Raw genomic sequence first — 21,353 nt, forward strand, 5'->3', positions numbered from 1 at the left:
AATGGTACTGTGGAAGAAAGGTGTACTCTGTTTTCCTTTTCTTTATTAAATTATATGCCACTTCTGGAAAGTTGTCCACAATTCACATTACAAACAGCCCACTCTCCCACACAATTGCCTTCAAAAACATTATCAATAATAATTGATTTTTATTAGTGTCAATAGGATGGTGAACAAGGCATATACTTCCTTCTGTTATTGAAGTCCAATAGTTTTTCGAACTTCATTGACCATTGCCTTTCCTTTTTTATGAATTGCTTATTCAGAATCTTTACTAATTTTCATTAATTTGACTATTAATTATAACTTAACTATTTGTAAAAGCTAATAGCATATTAGCTTTTCACCATTTCACATTTATTTTTATGAGTCCTTTCTCATGTATATTACACTTGTGATTTTCTGTGATTCTGTTACCAAAACATCAGTGGTTCGATCTAGGTCCTGCTGCTTGCCACATAGAAAACCAATCACTGAGACGACGATTATTGCCAAGGAGGAAGGCTTTCATCAGGTTCTGCAGTTGAGGGGGTGGGAGATCTGCCTCAAACCCATTTATCCAACCACTAAAACTAGGGGTTGATACACCCAGGAAGAAATGTCACAGTGTGTAAAAAAACAGACACTAGGAAGGAGCAAAGAAACAATCATGATGAATAAGGGATCTGACATTTCATTGTCTAGATGTGGTCATCTGGACAGTGTCAGTTCTCTGATTTTTTTTTTTTTGAGAGGCTGAGAGGTCCTTTCCTGAGGAAGGAACCTAGATAAATAAATGGAAGTTTCAAGCTTTTAAGATCAGAAAGGTCAATTTCTATGTTTATTAAAAAAAAAAAAAAAAAAAAACTGTCTATGGAACTATTGGGGTGATTTCAATTCTATCATAAGACAAATTTATACAAACATTTGCCCCCCTTTTTTTACTCTCATGATTTAATGTTAACCTGCTTTCTGTGGCTTACATTTTCCCTTTTTTTGCTAAAAAAAATCTTCCCAACCCAAGTATATATAAATATTATATAAAGTTTATAGATAGATATTATATTAATAGGGCTGATTGGGGAGTATTAACTATATTGGCTTAAGTTTAAGGATATGCAACAATTATTCTAAGTACAAAGTAAATGTAAAGTATATTATATCAATCAGCAGTTGCTGTGGGCCTACCACAGGCTTTCAGTGGTGTACAATAAGCAGTTTATTTCTCATGAATCTTTGTGTCAGCTGGGGTGTCTCTGCTTTTGTAGCCTGCGGCTGGTTGGTTAGTTGTGGACTGGCCCACTGCATTCTACCAGGGGTCAGGTGAAGCTCTTTTCATGACAATGACCACAATATAAGAGGACAACCAGGCTGTACAAGCACAGTTCAAATTCCTACTTGTATTAGGTTTCTTAATATCTCTTTGGCCCAAGTCAAGTCAGTGGCTAATTCCCAAGTCAAGAGTTGGGGAAGAAAGTTTCACCTTTAGGCAAGAGATTTCATGGCAATATACCTGGATACAGGGTGAGAGGAAGAAATTGGCATATAATTCAATCTAAATCATACATATATACCTAACTATATAAGCATTCACTTATTTGTAAGTGTAACTATATATGAATATAAACCATGGTGGAACTTTTTGAATGTCAAACGCTTAATCAAAATTTTTATTCTCCAAACAGCAAACTCCTGTAGAAGGACTGAAATTAGCACTTCTGCACAAAAAAGTGGAAATATCATATCTAATTTAAAGTAAGGCTCTTTGGAAAAGCTTTGCAAGAGACTTAACCATGTCTGTGCAACTGAAATAACTTCTCTGCACCAACTGTTACTTTATTCCACTCAGATTTTCTTACAACGAAACTAATTTGATCTGTCCCTGTTAAATTAATTACAATAGATAGAAACCATGTATTAACCAGGAATCCATACTGTGGTTTTCTGTTTCATTTTTTCCTATCTAAGTTTGGTAGTGTGATACTTCAACACAGTATTTGTTATTCAATATATATAATTTGACCACAATTTAGAACTGTGTTTCATTATGTTACATATTTGGGGAACACTCTTCTGTAATAATACGACCTTAAAGTGTTTTCTGTTTCAGACTATTAGTAAAGCTTTTAAGTATTTAGATTTCTCTCTCTCTCAATCTCTCACACACACTAATATACTGCATTTGACCCAATGAGAACCACATTAATTAAAAAGAAAAAAAAGAATAAGCACAGGTTAAATGTTAGCTACATAATCCATAGACCTTTTAAAATGTATTATCAAGTGATCAACATAGAGGTAACTAACTGGTGCCAAGAAAAATGCCTAACAAGCTTGCCAAGCAGCCAGATGCTCCTACTGCTAAATTATCTCTTGCAGATTGGCACCGGCATTCTACAACTGGCACACCCACAGGTATCACTCACACTGCACCACCGTATGGTTTGAGCTAATTATTTAAAAATAGTTTACTTCATATTCAAAAGTGGATGCTCTGTATAAATTAATTTTGCTCTCCTAGGGAATCAGTACTTTATAAAAAATAAGACATGAGAAAGAAAATAATGTGTGAAACAAACTCATTTAAAGTAAACAGGTTATTAGCTTAAAATGCCAGCTTTTATATAACTGCTTATATTTTTCCTTCACTAAGTCCTTTTTTGGAAAATTGGTTTACAGGATTCCAATAAGTAGGATAAAAATGAAAATTTAATTATTAGGTGACTGAAAATATCAATATAGTATATATTGTTCAGTTAAGAAAAACAAATGAAACATGCGCTTTTTAATTTGAAGCATAAAAATATTTTAGTACAGTATGGTCATATCCTGAGACAAATTTAAGTTGAAGAAGTGAGTAGTCAATTGATTTGTGTGTAACTGAAGTTGTCATGCTATATTTTAAACTCATTCTAGCACTCTGCATTTCTCCAAGTAGCATTTTGAAGTCTGATAAATGCATGAAAATATTTTCTATCCAAGCCATTGAATTTAAGAAAAAAATCGTTCTCAGTGTATCAGGGCAAATTTAAACAATCATGTTACTTTCAACTCTCTATGATGACTATGCTATCATATTTCTAAACATGTCAACAATCTTTCAAAATATGGGCTTTTATATTTATCTAAAGATAGGAAAAGTTCTGCAATTCTTATTTTTATTTTAAGAAGATCTTATTTCCTCAGATATTATGGAACACTGTGGCAAGTGAGAAAAAGGACGAGAAAGAACCAAAACATTATTTAAGGTTCATACAAAATAGAAGAGCTTAGCTACTTTGCTATAATCATGTTTTAAATGTATTCAAAAATATTTTAGAATGTAGGTGGCAAATTTATTTTAGAGAGAATTTTGAGAAATAAAAGAGTTTAATAACTGCATAATAGCAGCTTGTGTTGATGACAATAATTGGGTTTTACATAGCTTAAAGAAATATGAAAGCTCATCAATTTAGCTCTTCCTCTAGGCTATTGAAAATTAAAGGCAGACCTAATGCCAAATGTGCTCAAGAACATGCATATTAAAATAAAATGCAAAAGAAAATAAGCTGCATTATTTACATAGTATGGTTACCATATTTGTATCATTATTTAGCAAATATTTCTCATTAAGAGGATTTAAGATGAGTATTTAATCACACATATGTAAAAAGAATAATAGACTGCTATTTTCTTGCTTAGAGGTTGCACTAATTTTTGAAATGTCAGCATATACCCAAGAACATATATGCATCTATATGTGTATATATAAAATGTATCTACATAAAATCTGAATTTGCCCATATACTATATAATTTGTTATATTGCGAATTGAAACGGATGGTTCTTATTCTCTAAGGCTAATATACAAAATTACATGTATCTCCTGGGAATTTATGTTTTGCATGTAATTTATATGTAATATTTAACCAAAAATTAAACAGCATTATAACAAGGCATATTAAGGTTATGAAAATATATACATATATATAGAGAGAGACTTCATAAAGAAACAGCTGCCATTGGAAAAACAAGTATAGAATTTAAAAAATTATTATTATTAAAGTAATGATTATCAGAGTTAAAGAGATTTTTAAAGTAAAGGACTATTTTCCTTAGCCAGACGGAAGACTTTCCCCCTGGGACCTTGTTTGCCAGGAAGAATACTGGGTGGGAAAATATCAGCAGCTGGCATGATAATGAGTCCACTTCACTGCAAATTAGTTCATTATTATTCCATTCCTGAAATCTTACGATTCACAGTTGCATGTCATTTTTACATAAATAAAAATAAAGGTATTATATATAACTAAACTGTGGCAATCTACAAGAACAATATTTACAAACATAAGGAACAAACTAGCAAACATATAAAAATAAAGCTAGATCATAAAGAAAAATACATACTTTAAATTCAAAACAGCCTTTTATGTTTAAAAGTAAACAAAAAATAAAAAGTAAATAAAACCAAAAACAAATCTGTATGAATTTACACTTGCCATAATTTGGATTCAACTTCGTTTTAACATTAAATCAGCTACAGGTAAGAAAATAATACAGTTTTTTTTTTTTTTTCAGTGTGATTTCTTGGCAATTATTAGTTTATGTGGCAGAAATACTTACATTAGCATAACATGAAAAGTCAGTCTGCTTATGCATAAACGGTAATGATTGAAATAGCAGTTTTCTATGTCTGAAGGCTTCCTGACTTTAGCTTATCATGGACCAAAATTTGAAAATACAGAATGGAAAAAAAAAATTTTGAATTAGATGATACTGAAATTGGCAATACAGAACTCCTTTAGGACACGACAGTGAAAAATAAACATCAAAACACGTACTTCTAGCGGATTTGAAAATTCAAACTATATGAACAAAAGTCAAACGATTAAAATGACTTGAATATAAGACCTAAAAATTAATATCCTAGATTATAGGTAGTGTTTCAATTTTGTTCTGGATAACTTATATAATATTTAAAACACTTTAAACAATGTAACATAAATCCATTTAAATTAAATCAGAATATGAGAAATATAATTTAAGACATCACACTCAACAAATGGTACAGTTTAGGTAGTTAATATCCTACTGAAAAATAGAGAAACGAGTTTAATTGAGAGGCTGTTGACCAATCAAAAAACAAAAAAAAAGTAAAATAAGTGAGCTTCTTAAATATTAAATTTATCAAATGTATAAAATCACTTAGAAAACTTAGAAATTTTCAAAGTAGTATAATTTTTTGTTTGTTTGTTTTGGAGACGGCGTCTCTGTCGCCCAGGCTGGAGTGCAGTGGCGTGATCTCGGCTCACTGCAAGCTCCGCCTCCCGGGTTCACGCCATTCTCCTGCCTCAGCCTCCCGAGTAGCTGGGATTACAGGCGCCCGCCTGGCTAATTTTTTGTATTTTTATTAGACACGGGGTTTCACTGTGTTAGCCAGGATGGTCTCGATCTCCTGACCTGGTGATCCGCACACCTCAGCCTCCCAAAGTGCTGGAATTACAGGCGTGAGCCACTGCGCCCGGCCCAAAGTAGTATAATCTTTAACATTTTAAAGGAAATCATTATGAAATATGACACATTACTAAACTGGTGATCTGGAAAAAAGATATCTGAGTTCCTGTGAGGAAAATAAATGGCCTTCTGTAAGAATGATACAATGGACTTTGGGGACTTGGGTGGAAGGGTGGGAGGGAGACAATGAATAAAATACTACAATTTGGGTGCAGTGTATACTGCTCGATTGATGGGTGCAGAAAAATCTCACAAACCTCCACTAACGAACTTACGTAACCAAATACCACCTGTACCCTAATAACCTATGGGAAAATAAAAGTAATAAATCAAAGAGAAAAAAGAAAATAAATGGTCTTCTTTGTAAACTATCTTTAAATATTTTCTTGAAAAGTTTGGTGAATTAAATTAGTACCTTACTATAATTTTAGTGAACTAAAAAAATCTGTTGAAAAATGAACTAAAACTGGTAAAATTTATATATTGAGTCTATACAAAATACAACTATAGTTAACCTAATTACAGAAAATTAGGAGATAGTATTAACACTATTGTTTAAAATCCAATTACCCTCATTATCTGGAAGTAAAATTATATTTGAAAATAATTGGTTCTGTTTCAATTTTTTTTTTAAAAAGTCAAGTTTCATGAACGTATCACAAAGTAGGGTATGGGAAGGAAGGAAACTACTAAGAAATTATTCCCATGAGGACCAGGAACTGCAATACGTGTTCAGGTAACACTCAAGGGATGCAATTGGAGAGTAAGAAAGCTCATAAGAAAAGCATAGAAAATGTGAGGCGTTCAGAAAATACAACAGAAATAATAGTAGGTGAAACAGATTTATGTACAAATACTGAGGTAAACATGCTGAAAACAGGAAGCAAGGTTGAACAAGCAATTGTCAACAGTGTATAAATAGTTAAAGAATAAAAGGAAGGAGGAAAAGTAATTACCTAGCATAAGATGGCTAACAGAAGATAGACAGGTTTTAGAACATGCAAATTTATTATATACATGCATGTATAAATAATATATTCCCAATAATTGAGTTCATCTTGTTTTACAATAGTATAAAACGATTTCCAAATAATGAAATGTATTGTTTTATGATAATCTAAAATTATTACTCACGGAAAATGACTTTCTAAAGCATGAGGAAACAACATTGTCTTAAGCTCACAAAGTAGCATGGAATAAGGGTAAAAGTATTAGCGGTCTGTTTTCTCTTAACAAATGACAGCATTTTGAAGGTGTGCACTTATGAGATTCTCTTGCTGTTGTACCCAGAATCATGATTGCAATTGCCATTTGTATACTTTGAGTCTCATCTTCACCTCCTGGTTCTGGTCCAAGTATCTAGTTTAAAAGTATGCTGACATAATTTTTATCTGGACTGCAATACCAACAAAAATAGCAGGAAATGACTAAAACCTCATCATAGAGCCTACTGAATACTTTAAATACTCATACACATGCACTAATCTGTATGTATGCTTGAGAATTCATGGACCCCTTACTAAGGTCTGAAATAAGTTAAAATCTTTGATCATTATCTTCTATCACTTCTCTGAATTGTTTTCTTTTTTCTTTTATATGCCCTGCTTTGTAATAATAATTACAAATAATTTTATTTGCTTAGTAAGACTAAGCAAGTCCTTTAAAGAGGGACTAAGCAGTACCTGCCTCATTCAATAAATTCTGCACACTATATGCCCAGTTACTCCCCAGACACACTGGCATATCTCTGCATACCGCTACCACTGGTCACTATCTCTCACTGGGTGCACTTTATTCTGCATTAGTGGGTCTCTGCCAGGCTGTAGTGGCTCAGGAAATCCTGGTGCAAAATAAAATTTTAGCATTGACCTGAACAAAAAAGTATTTATTATTGTTATTTTTTTGTTTACAAAGAAGTAATATTTAGGTGCATTCTGTGTAACACTGAATATTTTCCAACCTGGCCAGGCAGCCTGGTATTTTATGGTTGATTTGCTGTCTACTATCTTGTAAGTTGCAATACATCTCTAAAATGAAAATCTCTCTCTTATTTTGTAAGGCATATACTGTAAACTTATGAACGATATCACATCTACTATGTGATAATTTATATGAAATAAATGAGTAAATTTTGATATCATTTGGAATTTGGAAATTTGAAGCTCTTTGCAAACATTTAGATTTGTTTTATATATCCAAACTCACCATATGTTATTCAAACACTTTGAATATCCCCATAGATTTTTTTGCTGCCATGAGTGCTTTTCATCCAAATAACATTATTCTACTTAGCAAAACAAAAAGGAAGAAAAAATAAAATGAAAAGAAAAAACCTTAATAACTAGAAAGAATGTAGAATTCGCATGTTACATCTGCCAGTCACTTCATCTGTCAGCAAAAACATATTGAGCAAGTATGTGAGCAAGACTGGAATGAAATTCACAAGGGTGCAAAATTGTTTCCTCCAACTGTTTTTTGGACTCAAGAGAGTAAATAGTTAGCCAATTCCTTCCAAACTGCAGGGGGGGTAGCTTTTGATTGATGCAATTGTTTCTCCTCAAAATACATTTAATACTCAGGAAAATGATACATAGCAGCTCTAAAAACTCTTTTTGTTGATTTTTGTTTTTGTCTTGTAAACTAGAGTTTTATAGGCCTCATCATTCTCTGGATTTTTTGTTCTTACATTCTTATATTATAATTAATATTCAAATTCCATTTGGCCGTTAGCTTTAAAACGCATGCATCTTCAGGACTTCAGTCTTCCTCCATCATAATTGTAAAATTTCAGCTTCTAACTACAGTCTCCCTAGTCACAGACTCAATGACTTCCTGAGTTATTTTTAAATTACATAGAAATAGGCTTGCATGTGCCCAGGAAGGAACAAGACAGTGCCTACAAGTCAGCTCTAGCCTTTTCTTAGAAATCCATTAACAACAAACAGCCTCGCAAGGAGTCACCGACCACTGTCATCTATGGACACTCAGCCCCTATGCTGCTACACCAAACTATGTTGTTTACGCTGGGACGAGTGCAGAAGTAAGGAATGCAGAATATGGTTCTCAGTGTGAGCTTGTACTTTTGTTTGTCAGGTTGGCCCTGAGGCATTACACCTTAGGCTTAGAGTGTCACCAACTTTATATCAACATGATCCCTACCACATCACCTGCACCTCTCTCTGCAGGAGTCATGTTCTCTGAAACAGTTGAGTCACAGCCTCCTTCCTATCACGCCATGCCCTGTCCCCACCATTTTCCCTACTGTGGCTGCATACAATCATCACAGAGTCTTTGCTCTACCAAGGATACATGAATGCATAAACATCCACACTTAATAGTTAATGCTGTTAGGGGACAGGATATGGTTGTTCCTTCCAGTGTTCAGCACTGCTTGGACTATGTGGATCACACCACCACATAGAGTTTCATACACAAAATAAAAGAGAGGGATAGACATTATTGCCTCTGAACGATCTGTTTAAATACAGTGTGGAAGGAATTATACCTTATGGGTGCCCTAAATCATGGAAGAATTTATTCAAAACCCAGTTAGGATTTGCTCTCTCTGTACATGGGTATTTGGGAAGTTTGTTTCAAATAACAGGATCCAAAACTCAATTAAATTTTAACATCAGTGTTGGAACATGGAATGATTAGCAGCACAGTTATCTGATTGATGTGACACTGGAGAAAGTTAGAGGACATTTGTCTCATATACAGCTGTAAATGAGATTGAGAGTTAACTGAAAAATAAACTCCTAATTAAAAATAATTATGTGCTAAAATAAAAATAAATTTAATTGAAGGGATGCTAAAAATCATCTCAAAGAGCATGACTGCTTATGGAGTAAGAAAGATAATATAAAATTTTATTTGAAAAAAGTAAAAAAAGTCTATATTTTATACAATCTGTTTAAAGTGCAGATTCATATAAATTATAAATGTACATTATATCTATTGTTGCCTAGGGAGGGGAGGAAAAAAATGTTCTAAAACCTTTGCACAGATTGAGTCCATTGTGCAAAATGAATTTTTATCAAAAAGAGAGAAACATTTTTATAAAAAGCACAAGAGTTTTCTCATAAAGCTATGAATATATTTTTGTATGAATAAAATGTATTGTATTTTTGTTTGTTTATAATTTATCAGTGTATTTTAATAGCAAATAATCCCAATTGTAGAACTATAGCAAACTGAATGAATCATAGAAAAACTGCCATGATAGCATGAATTTTCTGATGAATAGGTAGCCATCCTAAAGTAATATTCACATACAGTAATAGAAATCAAACCAAGTTATAAAAGTGACTTATTCATATATACAAAAGCTAGAAAATAATAAAGATAATGTTTTAAATCTAACAGTGAGTTTAAATCTAACATCAAAAACCAATAACCAAATGTAAAGTATTAACTGGAACTTTCTATACAAAAACACTGAAATATTCAACAAGAAAATTAAGACCTTGAACCTATCAATGAGGACAACAACAGTAATAAAATGCTTAGGAATAAACTCAGTGAAAGATGTGGAAAACTTGAACCCTGAAAATTATAAAACTTGGAAGAAGGTAATTAAAGAAAACATAGTTAAATGAAATGGCATCCTATCGTCACAGATTGGAAAAATTAGTATTGCTAAATGTTTATGCTACCCAAAGTGATATATAGAGTCATTTCAGTGTAATTTCTAAAAATTTCAGTGGCATTTTTTACAAAAATAGAAAAAGAATCCTAAAATTCATATGGACTCATGGAGACTCAAAATAACCAAAATAGTTTTCAGAAAAAAAATAACAAACAGCTGGATGCATCACATTTCTTTAGTTCAGAATATTTTACAAAGCTACAATAATCAAAACAGTATGGTGCTGACATAAAAACAGATCTATAAACTGAAGGAACACAGTACAAAGCCCAGGATATATCCATGCATCTTTGGTCAAGTTGCCAAGAACAAACAGAGGAAAAATATAGTCTCTTAAATAAATAGTGTTGAAGAAACTGGATACCCACATGCAGAAGAATGAAATTGGATCCTCACCTCACACAAAATACAAAAATCAACTCAAAATGAATGAAACACTTAACACCTGAAACCATAAAACTCCCAGAAGATAACACAGGGGAAAAGCTTTTCAACATTGATCTTGGCCATAATTTTTTAGATATGATCCTAAAAGCACAGAAAACAAAAGCAAAAAGATAGCCAAATGTGACTGCATCAAACTAAAAAGTTTCTGCAGAGCAAATGAAACAATCAAGAGTAAAATAAACAATCTATACTCTGGAGGAAAATATTTTCAAACCATGTATCTGACAAGGCATTAATGTTCAATTTATATGAGAAATTCACACAACTCTACAGCAAAAAGAAACAAAAAATAATTTAAAAACAGGCAAAGAACTCAAATAGAATTTTTTCTAAAGAAGATATGCAAATGGCTAACAGGTATAAGAAAAGATGCTCACCATTCAGTAATTATAAGTGAAATGCAAATCAAATCAACAATGAGATATCTCATGCCTGCTTAGGATGGTTATTATCAGAAAGGAAATAGATAGCAAGTGTTGATGGAGAAACAGAAAAAAGGGAACACTAGCACACTGTTGTTTGAAATGTAAATTGCTACAGCCATTATGGAAAAATGTATGAAATTTCCTCAAAAAATAAAAATAGAACTACTGTTATGATCCAGCAATCCCACTTCTGGGTATATGTAAAAAGAAAATAAAATCAGTATGTTAAAGAGATGGTGGCTGCACTCCCATATTCCTTTCAGAATTATTCCCAATAGCCAAGATATGAAATCAATCTGAGTCCATGAGCAGATGAATGAATGAAGAACGTTTGGTACATATACATGATAGCAAACTATTTAGCTTCAAAATAGAAGGAAGTTGTGTCATTTGCAATGATATGCATGAGCCTGGAAGATATTATGCCAAGTGAAATAAGCAAGAAATGAAGACAAATACTGCATGACCTTACTTACAGGTAGAATTTAAAATAAATCAAATTAATAGAAATAGGGAATAGACTGGTGATTATGAGGTTGAGGAAAGGGCGAAATGGGGAAAATGTTGGTCAAAAGTTATGCGGTCAGTTATGCCATATGAATAATTTCTAGAGATCTAGAATGTACAGCAATTTGACATAGTTTACAATATTGCATCTTATACTAGAAATTTGCTAAAAGAGTCAATCTTAAGTGTTCTCACCACAAAAAAGAAAGAAAAAGAAAAGTATGTGAAGTGATGGATAGGTTATAGATTGGTTGTTGTGAATATTTAACAAGGTATACATTTATTAAACCATCACATTGTATACCTAAAATATATACAATTTCAAATTGTCAAAATATACTTCAGTAAATCTAGAAAAAATAAGAAAATAAAATGAGTACAGATACTAAAGGAATGGGGCTGTGGAAACTTCTGGCAGGCAGCTCATGTCTATGCGCCTCTAGGTATCGGTTAAGTATCACTGGTGTATACCTTTTTCTGAGTCTTTTGTGTCTGGTGTCTATAAAAAATACTATTTATGACTTTTCTCCTTTTCCTTCCCGATACTGCCATCAGCAGGGTTGTTTTTAACCAGTTCGATACTTCTGTTATTTTTACCACCTTTAGCCACTGTATGAACTCTGATCACCCCAAGTGCCACAGTTTTAAAATGCTGCTCTTCCACAATAGTGAAAGTTTTCCCAGATGCTCATAGTCTTTTCTGCCTGCAGTCTTTATAAGGGCTCTCACAAAATCCCTTCTATATCCATGTAGCATTGATTTTCATCAGTTGAGGGTTCCTACCTTGACCCTCAGTACCATCACTGACGATTTTATACTATTTGTACTCAAAATTTTTTTGAATAGCTTATCTTCTAATTCTTACTAAAAAGCTCAAAAGTTGCCTTAAAGGCTTTGGTGTCAATTTTGATCTAATTATGTCTAATTATTTATATCTATTTTTCCCACTAGCACTAGATTAACCATCTACTCCTTGTACTATTTGCGTATTCAATTAATAACCTTTTATTCTGGACCAATCTGTATATTGCCAGAATCTATATAAGCATCGGGACTGATTTTTTTGGTAAGGGATAGAAACTCAACTGGAAGTAGCTTAAGCAAAAATGACGAGATATAGATTAATAAACCAATTTAATGAAAAGACAGGGAAGCAACTGACCTTGAAAAGCTCAAATCAGTGTTCCTGCATGCCTCCCTCCACCTCCCCAATATATCATCTGTCTCTGTTTTTCTCTATTTCTCAGTATTATTCTTGTCGAGGACAGGGTTATTCTTTCCTCCCAGCAGGGCCATAGCCACCAACAATGAGTTCATTAGATCTAATTGGTTTTTAGGGCTTTTCAAGTCTTCTACTTCCTCAATGATCATCTACCTATTTTCTCTATAATTGAAAGCAGAGTATTGCAGTATCCAAATGATATTATTGAATTGCTGTTTTGTAGTCTATTCATTTTTTTCTGTCTCATGTGTTTTAAGGTAATTTTGGGGGTACCCATTTGTTTATAATAGCTTTATCTTCCTCATGTATTGACTATTTTATCATTATAGAACACTTCTCTTTAGCTCTAGAATTTTTGTTTGTTTTACAACCTGTTTTATCTTTTTTGAGATGGAGTCTCGCTCTGTCACCCAGGCTGGAGCGCAGTGGCGCAATTTCGGCTCACCGCAGACTCCGCTCCTGAGTTCAAGCGATTCTCCTGCCTCAGCCTCCCGAGTAGCTGGGGCTACAGGCGTGCACCACCCAAGCCCGGCTATTTTATTTATTTATTTATTTATTTTCACATTTTAAGTAGAGACAGAGTTTCTTCATGTTGGTAAGGCTGGTCTCGAATTCCTGACCTCACGTGATGCACCCGTCTTGGTCTCCCAAAGTGCTGGGATTACAGGCGTGAGCCACTGTGTCCAGTCTTATTTTATCTTTTAGTAATATACTTTCATCTTATTTGTGTCTTTTAATATTGATGTGTCCCGCCAATTACAAAACAGCCCCTTCATTTTGGTATTCAGTCTAACAATAGTTGACATTGATTTGACTGGTGTATAATGCATATAATTGGATTTATGATTATCATTTTACTTTTTCTTTTCTATATGATCATATATTTTTTGTTTCTATCTCTCCTATACTGTCTTTTTTTGCACTAACTGGATATTTCCTAGTGTAACAGTTGTTCTTTAATATTTACCCGTGTGTTTTCTAAATTGCTTTCTTAGTAGTTAATACCAGATTTACCATATATATCTTATTGGAATCTATTTGATTTATACTACCTTATATCTAGCGACATATAGTTCCTATATAGCCATATCTTTCTCCTTTTTACGTGCTATTATTTCTATTCATGTATCTATATAGTTATAAAAATAATAGTCATAGTTATAAAGTCATAATGTAAATTATGACTTTATATAATTCATGCTTACTAATGAAGCAGAGAAAAGAAAGTATGTATTTATACAGTTTGCTATTTTAACCTCTTATTATTTCTGGTTCTCTTCGTTTCTTCCTGTAGATTTAAATGATGATGATTATCATTTGATTTCACATCTTCATTTCCGTATGGCTTTGCTCCCACATACCTCCTTTGTACTGCTGCTGTTAAATGTATAACACTTTATATCTTATAGACCCCCAAACAGTACTATATACACATTATTTCATACTATTGCTTTGAAATCAGCCAATAGAAGAAAGTTATCCCTCATAAACTAGCTGACCTAATGTTTAGATTGTTGCATTTTTTCCAGCTTTATTGAGAATATTGACAAATAAAAATTGTATGTACTCATGGTATATAATGTGTTACTTTGATATATGTATCCATTGTGAAATGATTACCATAACCAAAGAAATTAATATATCCATCACTTCACATAGTTATTCTGTGTGTGAGTGTGTGTGTTCAGTGAGAACATTTAAGATTTATTCTCAGCAATTTCAGGTATACATTATGTAATTTTAACTATAGTGACCATGTTATACAATACATTTCTAGATTTTATTTATCCTAACTGAAATTTTGTACCCTTTGGGCAACATCTCTGCATTATTTTCCCTCTCCCACCACAACAGACTTTGGCAACCACCATTCAACTGTCTGCTTCCGTGAATTTTACATTTTTAGATTTCATATATAAGTGAGATCATGTATTATTTCTGTTTTAATATCTGGCTTATTTTATCTAGCATAGTGTCTTCCAGGTTCATCTATGTTGTGACAAATGTAAGAAATTATTTCTTCTAAAAGGATAAATAATATTTATTTCCATATACAGACATATATTTTCTTCATTCACTTATTCATTGATTTTTTTTTTTTTCCATATCATGGCTATTTTGAATAATGCTGCAATAAACATGGCAGTGTGGTTATCTCTTTAATATACCGATTTAATTTCCTTTCAATATATTCCCAGAAATGGGATTGCTGAATAATAATGAAAGTTCTATTTTTAATTTTTGAGGAAACTTTCTACCATTTCCATGAGGCTGTACCAATTTACATTCCCATTATCAGTGTACAAGGGTTCCCTTGCCAACTCTTGTTACCTTTTGTCTTTCTGACAACAGCTATTCTAACATGTGTGAGGTGACATCTCATTACTGTTTTGATTTGCATTCCTCAGATGATTACGGATGTTGATTACTTTTCATATCTCTGTCAGTGATTTGTATGTCTTTTTTTGGAACCGTTTATTTAGATCCTTTTACCTTTTTAAAAAATCTGGTTATTTGCTTTCTTGCTATTGAGCAGTTGAGTTCCTTATACACATCAGGTGTTAACCACTTAGTGGATGTATAATTTGTAAACCTTTTCTGTAATTCTGCAAGTTGTCCTTTCATTCTCTTGATTTTTTAAGAAGCTTTTTAACTTTATGTAATTCCATTTTCCTATTTTTGGCTTTTGTTATGTGTGTTTTGGGGTCATATTCACAAAGCAATTTTCTGGATCGATGTTGAGAAGGTTCTTCCCTACGTTATCTTCTAGGTGTTCTACAGTTTCAGGTCTTATGTTTAAGTACTTAATCTATTTTTATTTTTATTTTTTACATATAATATGACATAAAGGTTCGGTTTCACTCTTCCGCATGTGGATATCCAGGTTTCCAAACATCATTTAATGATAAGACAGTTCTTTCCCTATGTGAGTCCTTGGTTATTTGTTTTAAGATCAGTTTACTACAAATGTGAGATTTCTAGGCATCCTATTCTGTTACATTGGCCTACGTGTCTTTTTTTAAATGACAGTACCATGTTGTTATGATTACTATAGCTTTGCAATGTAATTTGAAAAGAGAGATTGTAATAACTTCTGCATTGTTTTTTTTCCTCCATTTTTTTCACTATTAGGGTTTTTTTTTTTTGTAGTTCCATATGAATTTTAGTTTTTTTTTCTATTTTCATGAAAAATGTCATTAGATTTTTATAGGGAATGCAATGAATCAATATAATGCTTCGAATAATATGTAAATATTAACAATATTAATTGTTCCAGTATATGAATATGTGACATGTTTTCATGTATTTGTAGCTTCTTCAATTTATTTCATTTTTTAGAATTTTCAATGTGCAAACCTTTCATTTCTTTGGTTAAATTTATTTGTATTGTTTCTTTTTGATATTACTGTAAATGAGATTTTTGAGGGGTTTTAGGAACACTCTCAAGCAGGTTAATATATGCATTATGATTGTCCCACAGGGAGCAGAGAAATTTAAAGGAAAGAAAGTTTATTTAAAGAAATAATAGAAAACTTCTTATACCTGGAGAGGAAAATAAAGAGAAAAGCAATTCATTACATACAAGGGAATACCCAGAAGCTATCATATATTTCTCAGCAGAAACCTTACAAGCCAGCAGAGAATGGGATAATGTATTCAAACTCTTAGGAAAAAAAAAAGAAAAAGAAAAAAAAAAGAAGTAAAACGCTGCCAATCACCAACACTATACCGAGCAAAACTGTCCTTTAGAAATGAAAGATAGACTTTGCTAAAGAAACAGCTGTGAGAGTTCATCAGCACTAGACCTGCCTTGCAAGAAACGCTAGAGGAAGTTCTTCAAGTGAAAATGAAAAGACACCAAAGGTAAACATGAATACGCATGAGAGTATAAAACTCATCATAAATGTAAGAATGTAACTGAGAGTATTCTAACACTATAATGGTGTTGCATACTTACTTTTAATTGTAGTGTAAAAGTTCAAAGACAAAGTGTTAAAATAACTATTGCAACAGTAATTTGTTAATTGATATGCAATATATAAATAATGTAAATTGTGATTTCATTAACATTTGATGTGGGGAAAGGAGAAGTTAAAGTGCAGAGTTTTTGTATTGGTCAAAATTAAGTTGTTGTTATCTTGAAATAGATTGTTATAACTGTAATATATTTTATATAAGCCTTATGATAGCCAAGAAAGATAATAAATACACTAAAGATAAAGAGGAAGAAATCAAAGGATAACAATACAAAACATCATCTAATCACAAAGGAAGACAGTAAGAGATTAAGCAAAGGAACTACAAAAGAGTCAGAAAACAACAAACGGCATAAATAAGTCCTTACCTATTAATATAAGTGGATATAATTCTGCAATCAGAAGACATAGACTGGCTGAATGGATTAAAAAAAAACCAAATTGCCTACTATATGCTACCTAGAAGAGACTCACTTCAAATTTAAAGACACACATAGGCTAAAAAAAATGAAGGGATGGAAAAAGACATTGCATGCAAATGGTAAACAAAAGTGAGCAGGTGTGGCTATTCTTACCTCATACAAAATAGACTTTAAGTGAAAAACTATAAAAATAAACAAAGTAGGTCATTACATAATGAAAAAGTGTTGAATTCAAGGAGATAATATAGCAATTGTAAATTTATATGCATGCAACATCAGAGCACCTATGTCTATAAAGCAAATAGTGACAGAACTAAAAGGAGAGGTGGGCAAAAATATGATACAGTAGGGGCATCAGTTTCCCCCCATTCCACAATGGATTGGTGATCCAGACAGAAAATCATTAAAGAAACATCAATCTTGAACAGTGCTATAGATCAAATGGACCTCACAGATATATACAGTACATCCTAGCCAACGGTAGAATGCACTTTTTTTTTTCAAGCACACAAAGGATATTCTTTAGGATAGATCATAGGTTTGGCCATAAAACAAGTTTTATCAAATTTTAAAAAATGAAATCACATTAAGTAACTTTTCTGATCACAGTAATATGAATGTAAATATCAATAACAGGAGAAAAATTGGAAAATAAAAAATATGAAAATTAAATAACACACAGCTGAAAAACCAATTGGTCAATGAAGAAATAGAAAGGGAAATAAAAAATATGTTGAGAAAAATGAAATTAGAACTTCAATATATCAACACATTTCATAAAAATGCAAGATAAAATAATCAACATTCAAATATCATTAGTGTTTCAATAGACTCAAAATGTAGTAACTTGTTGCTTTTAATTAGCAAGAACTACCAGTCTTTTCTAATTTGCTTGTTACCAAATTTCTCCATTAGATAATTTTTGGCCTTGAACTTCTCATTTTGTATCAAATAAAGACAGATCTTTTGAGGATATCTTCAGAGTTTTCTGTTCTTGTGACTGACTGCCTCTTTCCCTGTGAAAAATCCTGGAGCCAGTAATCTGAGTGCTGAGAAAGGGTGGTAAGCATTGTTAGTCTTGGCTTCATTTCTCCCATGTAGAACCACTACACTGTGGGCCAGCTGTGGCCAAGAAAATTGTGGCCGGCCTGCCTGGTGCAGAGCCTATGCCCTTTTACTGTTGCCAGGGTGGTGCACGATATTTTTGACTGATTTGGCTACATTCACCAGGAATTTGGTGTCTGCAACTTAGAGCTGGAGGGAATGAGAAGTGCTGATGTTTAGACCCTCCTGATAAGATACCGTCTTCTTTGATTGGGAGCTAAACGGCAAGTGAGTCCTGCCTTTTTGTACACACTGCTCTAGAGCGGAGCTAAGATTGAGCTGAAGTGGGATTGTAGGAAAGGAATAAGTCATGACTCAAGTGCTACAAAGAGATTTTTCCCATTTTTACAGACTTAGTAGATTTTGTTGCATTAATACTTATTTTATTTAAAATTTACCTTAGATTATTGGAATACATTTGCAGGTTTGTTACATGGATATATCGCCTAATGCTGAGGTTTGGACTCCTAATGACCCAGTCACCCAACTGGTGAACCTACTAATGGGTAAATTTTCAACCTTTGTCTCCCTCCTTCCTTCCCCAGTTTTGAAATTCCCAGTGTCTATTGTTTCCATCTTTGTAGCTGTATGAACCCAGTGTTTGGTTCTCACTTATAAGTGAGACTATGCGATATCTGGTTGTCTGTTTCTTCATTCGTTCACTTCAGATAGTGGCCTCCAGCTGCATCTATGTTATCACAGAAAACGTGATTTCATTCTTTTCATTCTTTTTAAGGGCTGCAGAGGCTTCCATGCTGTACAGGTAACACATTTTCTTTATCCAATCCACCATTCATGGGCATCTAGTGTGATTCCAGTCTTTGCTATTGTGAATAGTGCTGTGATAAACATACAAGTGCATGTGTGTTTTTGGTTGAAGGATTTTTTTTCCCTTGGATATACACTCAGTAATGAAATTGCTGGGTCAACTGGTAATTCTATTTTTAATTCTTTGAGAAACTGCTCCAAATCGCCAAACTGCTTTCTGCAGGAGCTGAACTAATTTGTGTTCCTACCAACAGTCTGTAATTGTGAACATTTCTCCACAATCTCACCAACATCTGTTATTTTTAGACTTTTTAATAGTAAAAATTTTGACTGATGTGAGATAGTAATATGATTTGTCTAGGTCTCCACCCAAATGTCATCTTGAATTGCAGTTCCCATAATCCCCACATGTCATGCGAGGGAAGGTAATTTAATCTTGGGGGCGGTTACCCTAGTGCTGCTCATGCTGTTCTCATGATAGTGAGCAAGTTCTCATGAGATCTGATGGTTTTATGAGGGGCTTACCCCTTCGCTCGGCTCTTATACTTCTCCTTCCTGCTGCCCTGTGAAGAAAGACATGTTTGCTTTTCCTTTGGCCATGATTGTAAGTTTCCTGAAGCTTCCCAAGTCGTGAATTGTTGAGTCAATTAAACCTCTTTCCTTTACAAATTACTCAATCTCAGGCATGTTTTTATTAACAACATGAGAATGGACTAGACTAATACACATAGCATCTAATAATGGTTGTGATTTGTATCTCTCTGATAAATAGAGATGTTGAGCATGTTTTCATATGTTTTCTGGCTGCTTATACATCTTCTTTTGAGAAGTGTCTATTAATTTATTATAAGAATCAAGGACAATTTCCAGAGACTTTAAATGATCAATTAAAAAATAATTTTACCAGTTAGACTTGTTTTGCAAAGGAGTGGGTGTTTAGAGCTCCTTACATTGAAATTCTGGATGTAGAACTCTTTGACTTTGATTTTAAACATACTGAGTTCCATGTAATTTCTATTTGATAGCAGTAATTATGCTTTCAGGTGCTTGAGTGAAGTCCCAATGACTGGAGATTTATATGTGGGATTTTCTTCCTAAAATTGGTGGAAAACATCCACAATTAGTAGCAGAAGGAGATTGTGAGGATGCTATGTTTTAACTCTTGTTGTAGTTGTCAAACTTAAATTTATTTATAAAAATAGAAAGGAAAATGTGTCTGGTCACTGGTAGGGGCAGAAGATAGAGGTTTTTTCTTGATGATTGCTTTGGTTCTTTAATGACAACAGAATCTAAAGTAGTGGCATCATATAATATGTAATATTAATTAAAGAGTGTCAACAATAAATATAGGTAAAAATTTGTTTTCTGACACGTGTGAAGGTTTTTATTCTACTGAGATATATGGAGGAATCTCAACATTAAAGTCTTGTTGGAGATGCAACAGATGGCCAGCTGTGAGACTTTCAAAAAGAAAAACAATAACAGAAATATTTGAAAGCAATGATTTAGTAAAAACATTTTTTGAGGGAAAAAAATCCTTCTTTAGTTAAAAAAAGTTTCTTGTAACATGTTTGATCTAATGTTTCAGTTTTGTTTTGGACAAACTCTAAGTAAATATAGGCTTTTAATAACTAAAATTTGACAATACTTCAAATAGTATTTTATTCTAGCAACATAAATTGACATCATTAGTTAAATGCTTTACATTTTTCTCAATGTGAAGGATGCAATAAGCTGTGTCTACAATACATAAGATATAACTGGAGAATATAAAGCCGCCTATATTGGTCTTTTAGTAGCATGTTGTGAAAACACACCATCTGTAAGATATGTCCTTAAGATCCAATAATGTATGTTAGTGACACATGAAGAAAACAAATGCCTATGGGGTAACTAAATTGCTTTCCTTTAACAGAGTAAGCAACAAAATAATTTAATTATGCATCACTGAGATCAGACTGAGGCATTAGGTGCTTAAATAAAAACTCTAATATGAATACATTTAGTTTCCTTTTTGTGTGTGATATGGTTTGGCTGTGACCCCACTCAAATCTCATCTTGAATTATAGCTCCCATGATTCCACGTGTCAGGGAAGAGACCTGGTGAGAAGTAATTGAATCACAGGGACAGGTCTTTCCTGCACTCTAATTGTAACAGTGAATAAGTCTTATGAGATCTGATGGTTTTATAAAGGGCAGTTCCCCTGCACTTGCTCTCTTACTTGCCACCATGTAAGACATGCTTTTGCTCCTCCTTTGCCTTCTGCCATGATTGTGAGGCCTCCCCAGCCATATGGTACAGTGAGCCCATTAAACCTCTTTTCTTTAAAAATTACCCAGTCTCAGATATGTTCTTATAGC

The 21,353-nt window shown here is 33.0% G+C and overlaps 1 long non-coding RNA gene across 1 annotated transcript in view; it reads right to left on the reverse strand.

The window, feature by feature from the left end:
- Window positions 1-15,837: 15,837 nt before the first annotated feature.
- Window positions 15,838-21,353, reverse strand: part of LOC108583133 — a 157,496-nt gene continuing 151,980 nt past the window's right edge. The window contains exon 4 of the long non-coding RNA XR_001897449.3: window positions 15,838-18,169. This is a non-coding gene — a long non-coding RNA (uncharacterized LOC108583133). The remainder of the gene's footprint in view (window positions 18,170-21,353) is intronic.

Source organism: Papio anubis, chromosome 19 (genome assembly GCF_008728515.1).
Source record: "Papio anubis isolate 15944 chromosome 19, Panubis1.0, whole genome shotgun sequence".
NCBI classification, from domain to species: Eukaryota; Metazoa; Chordata; class Mammalia; order Primates; family Cercopithecidae; genus Papio; species Papio anubis.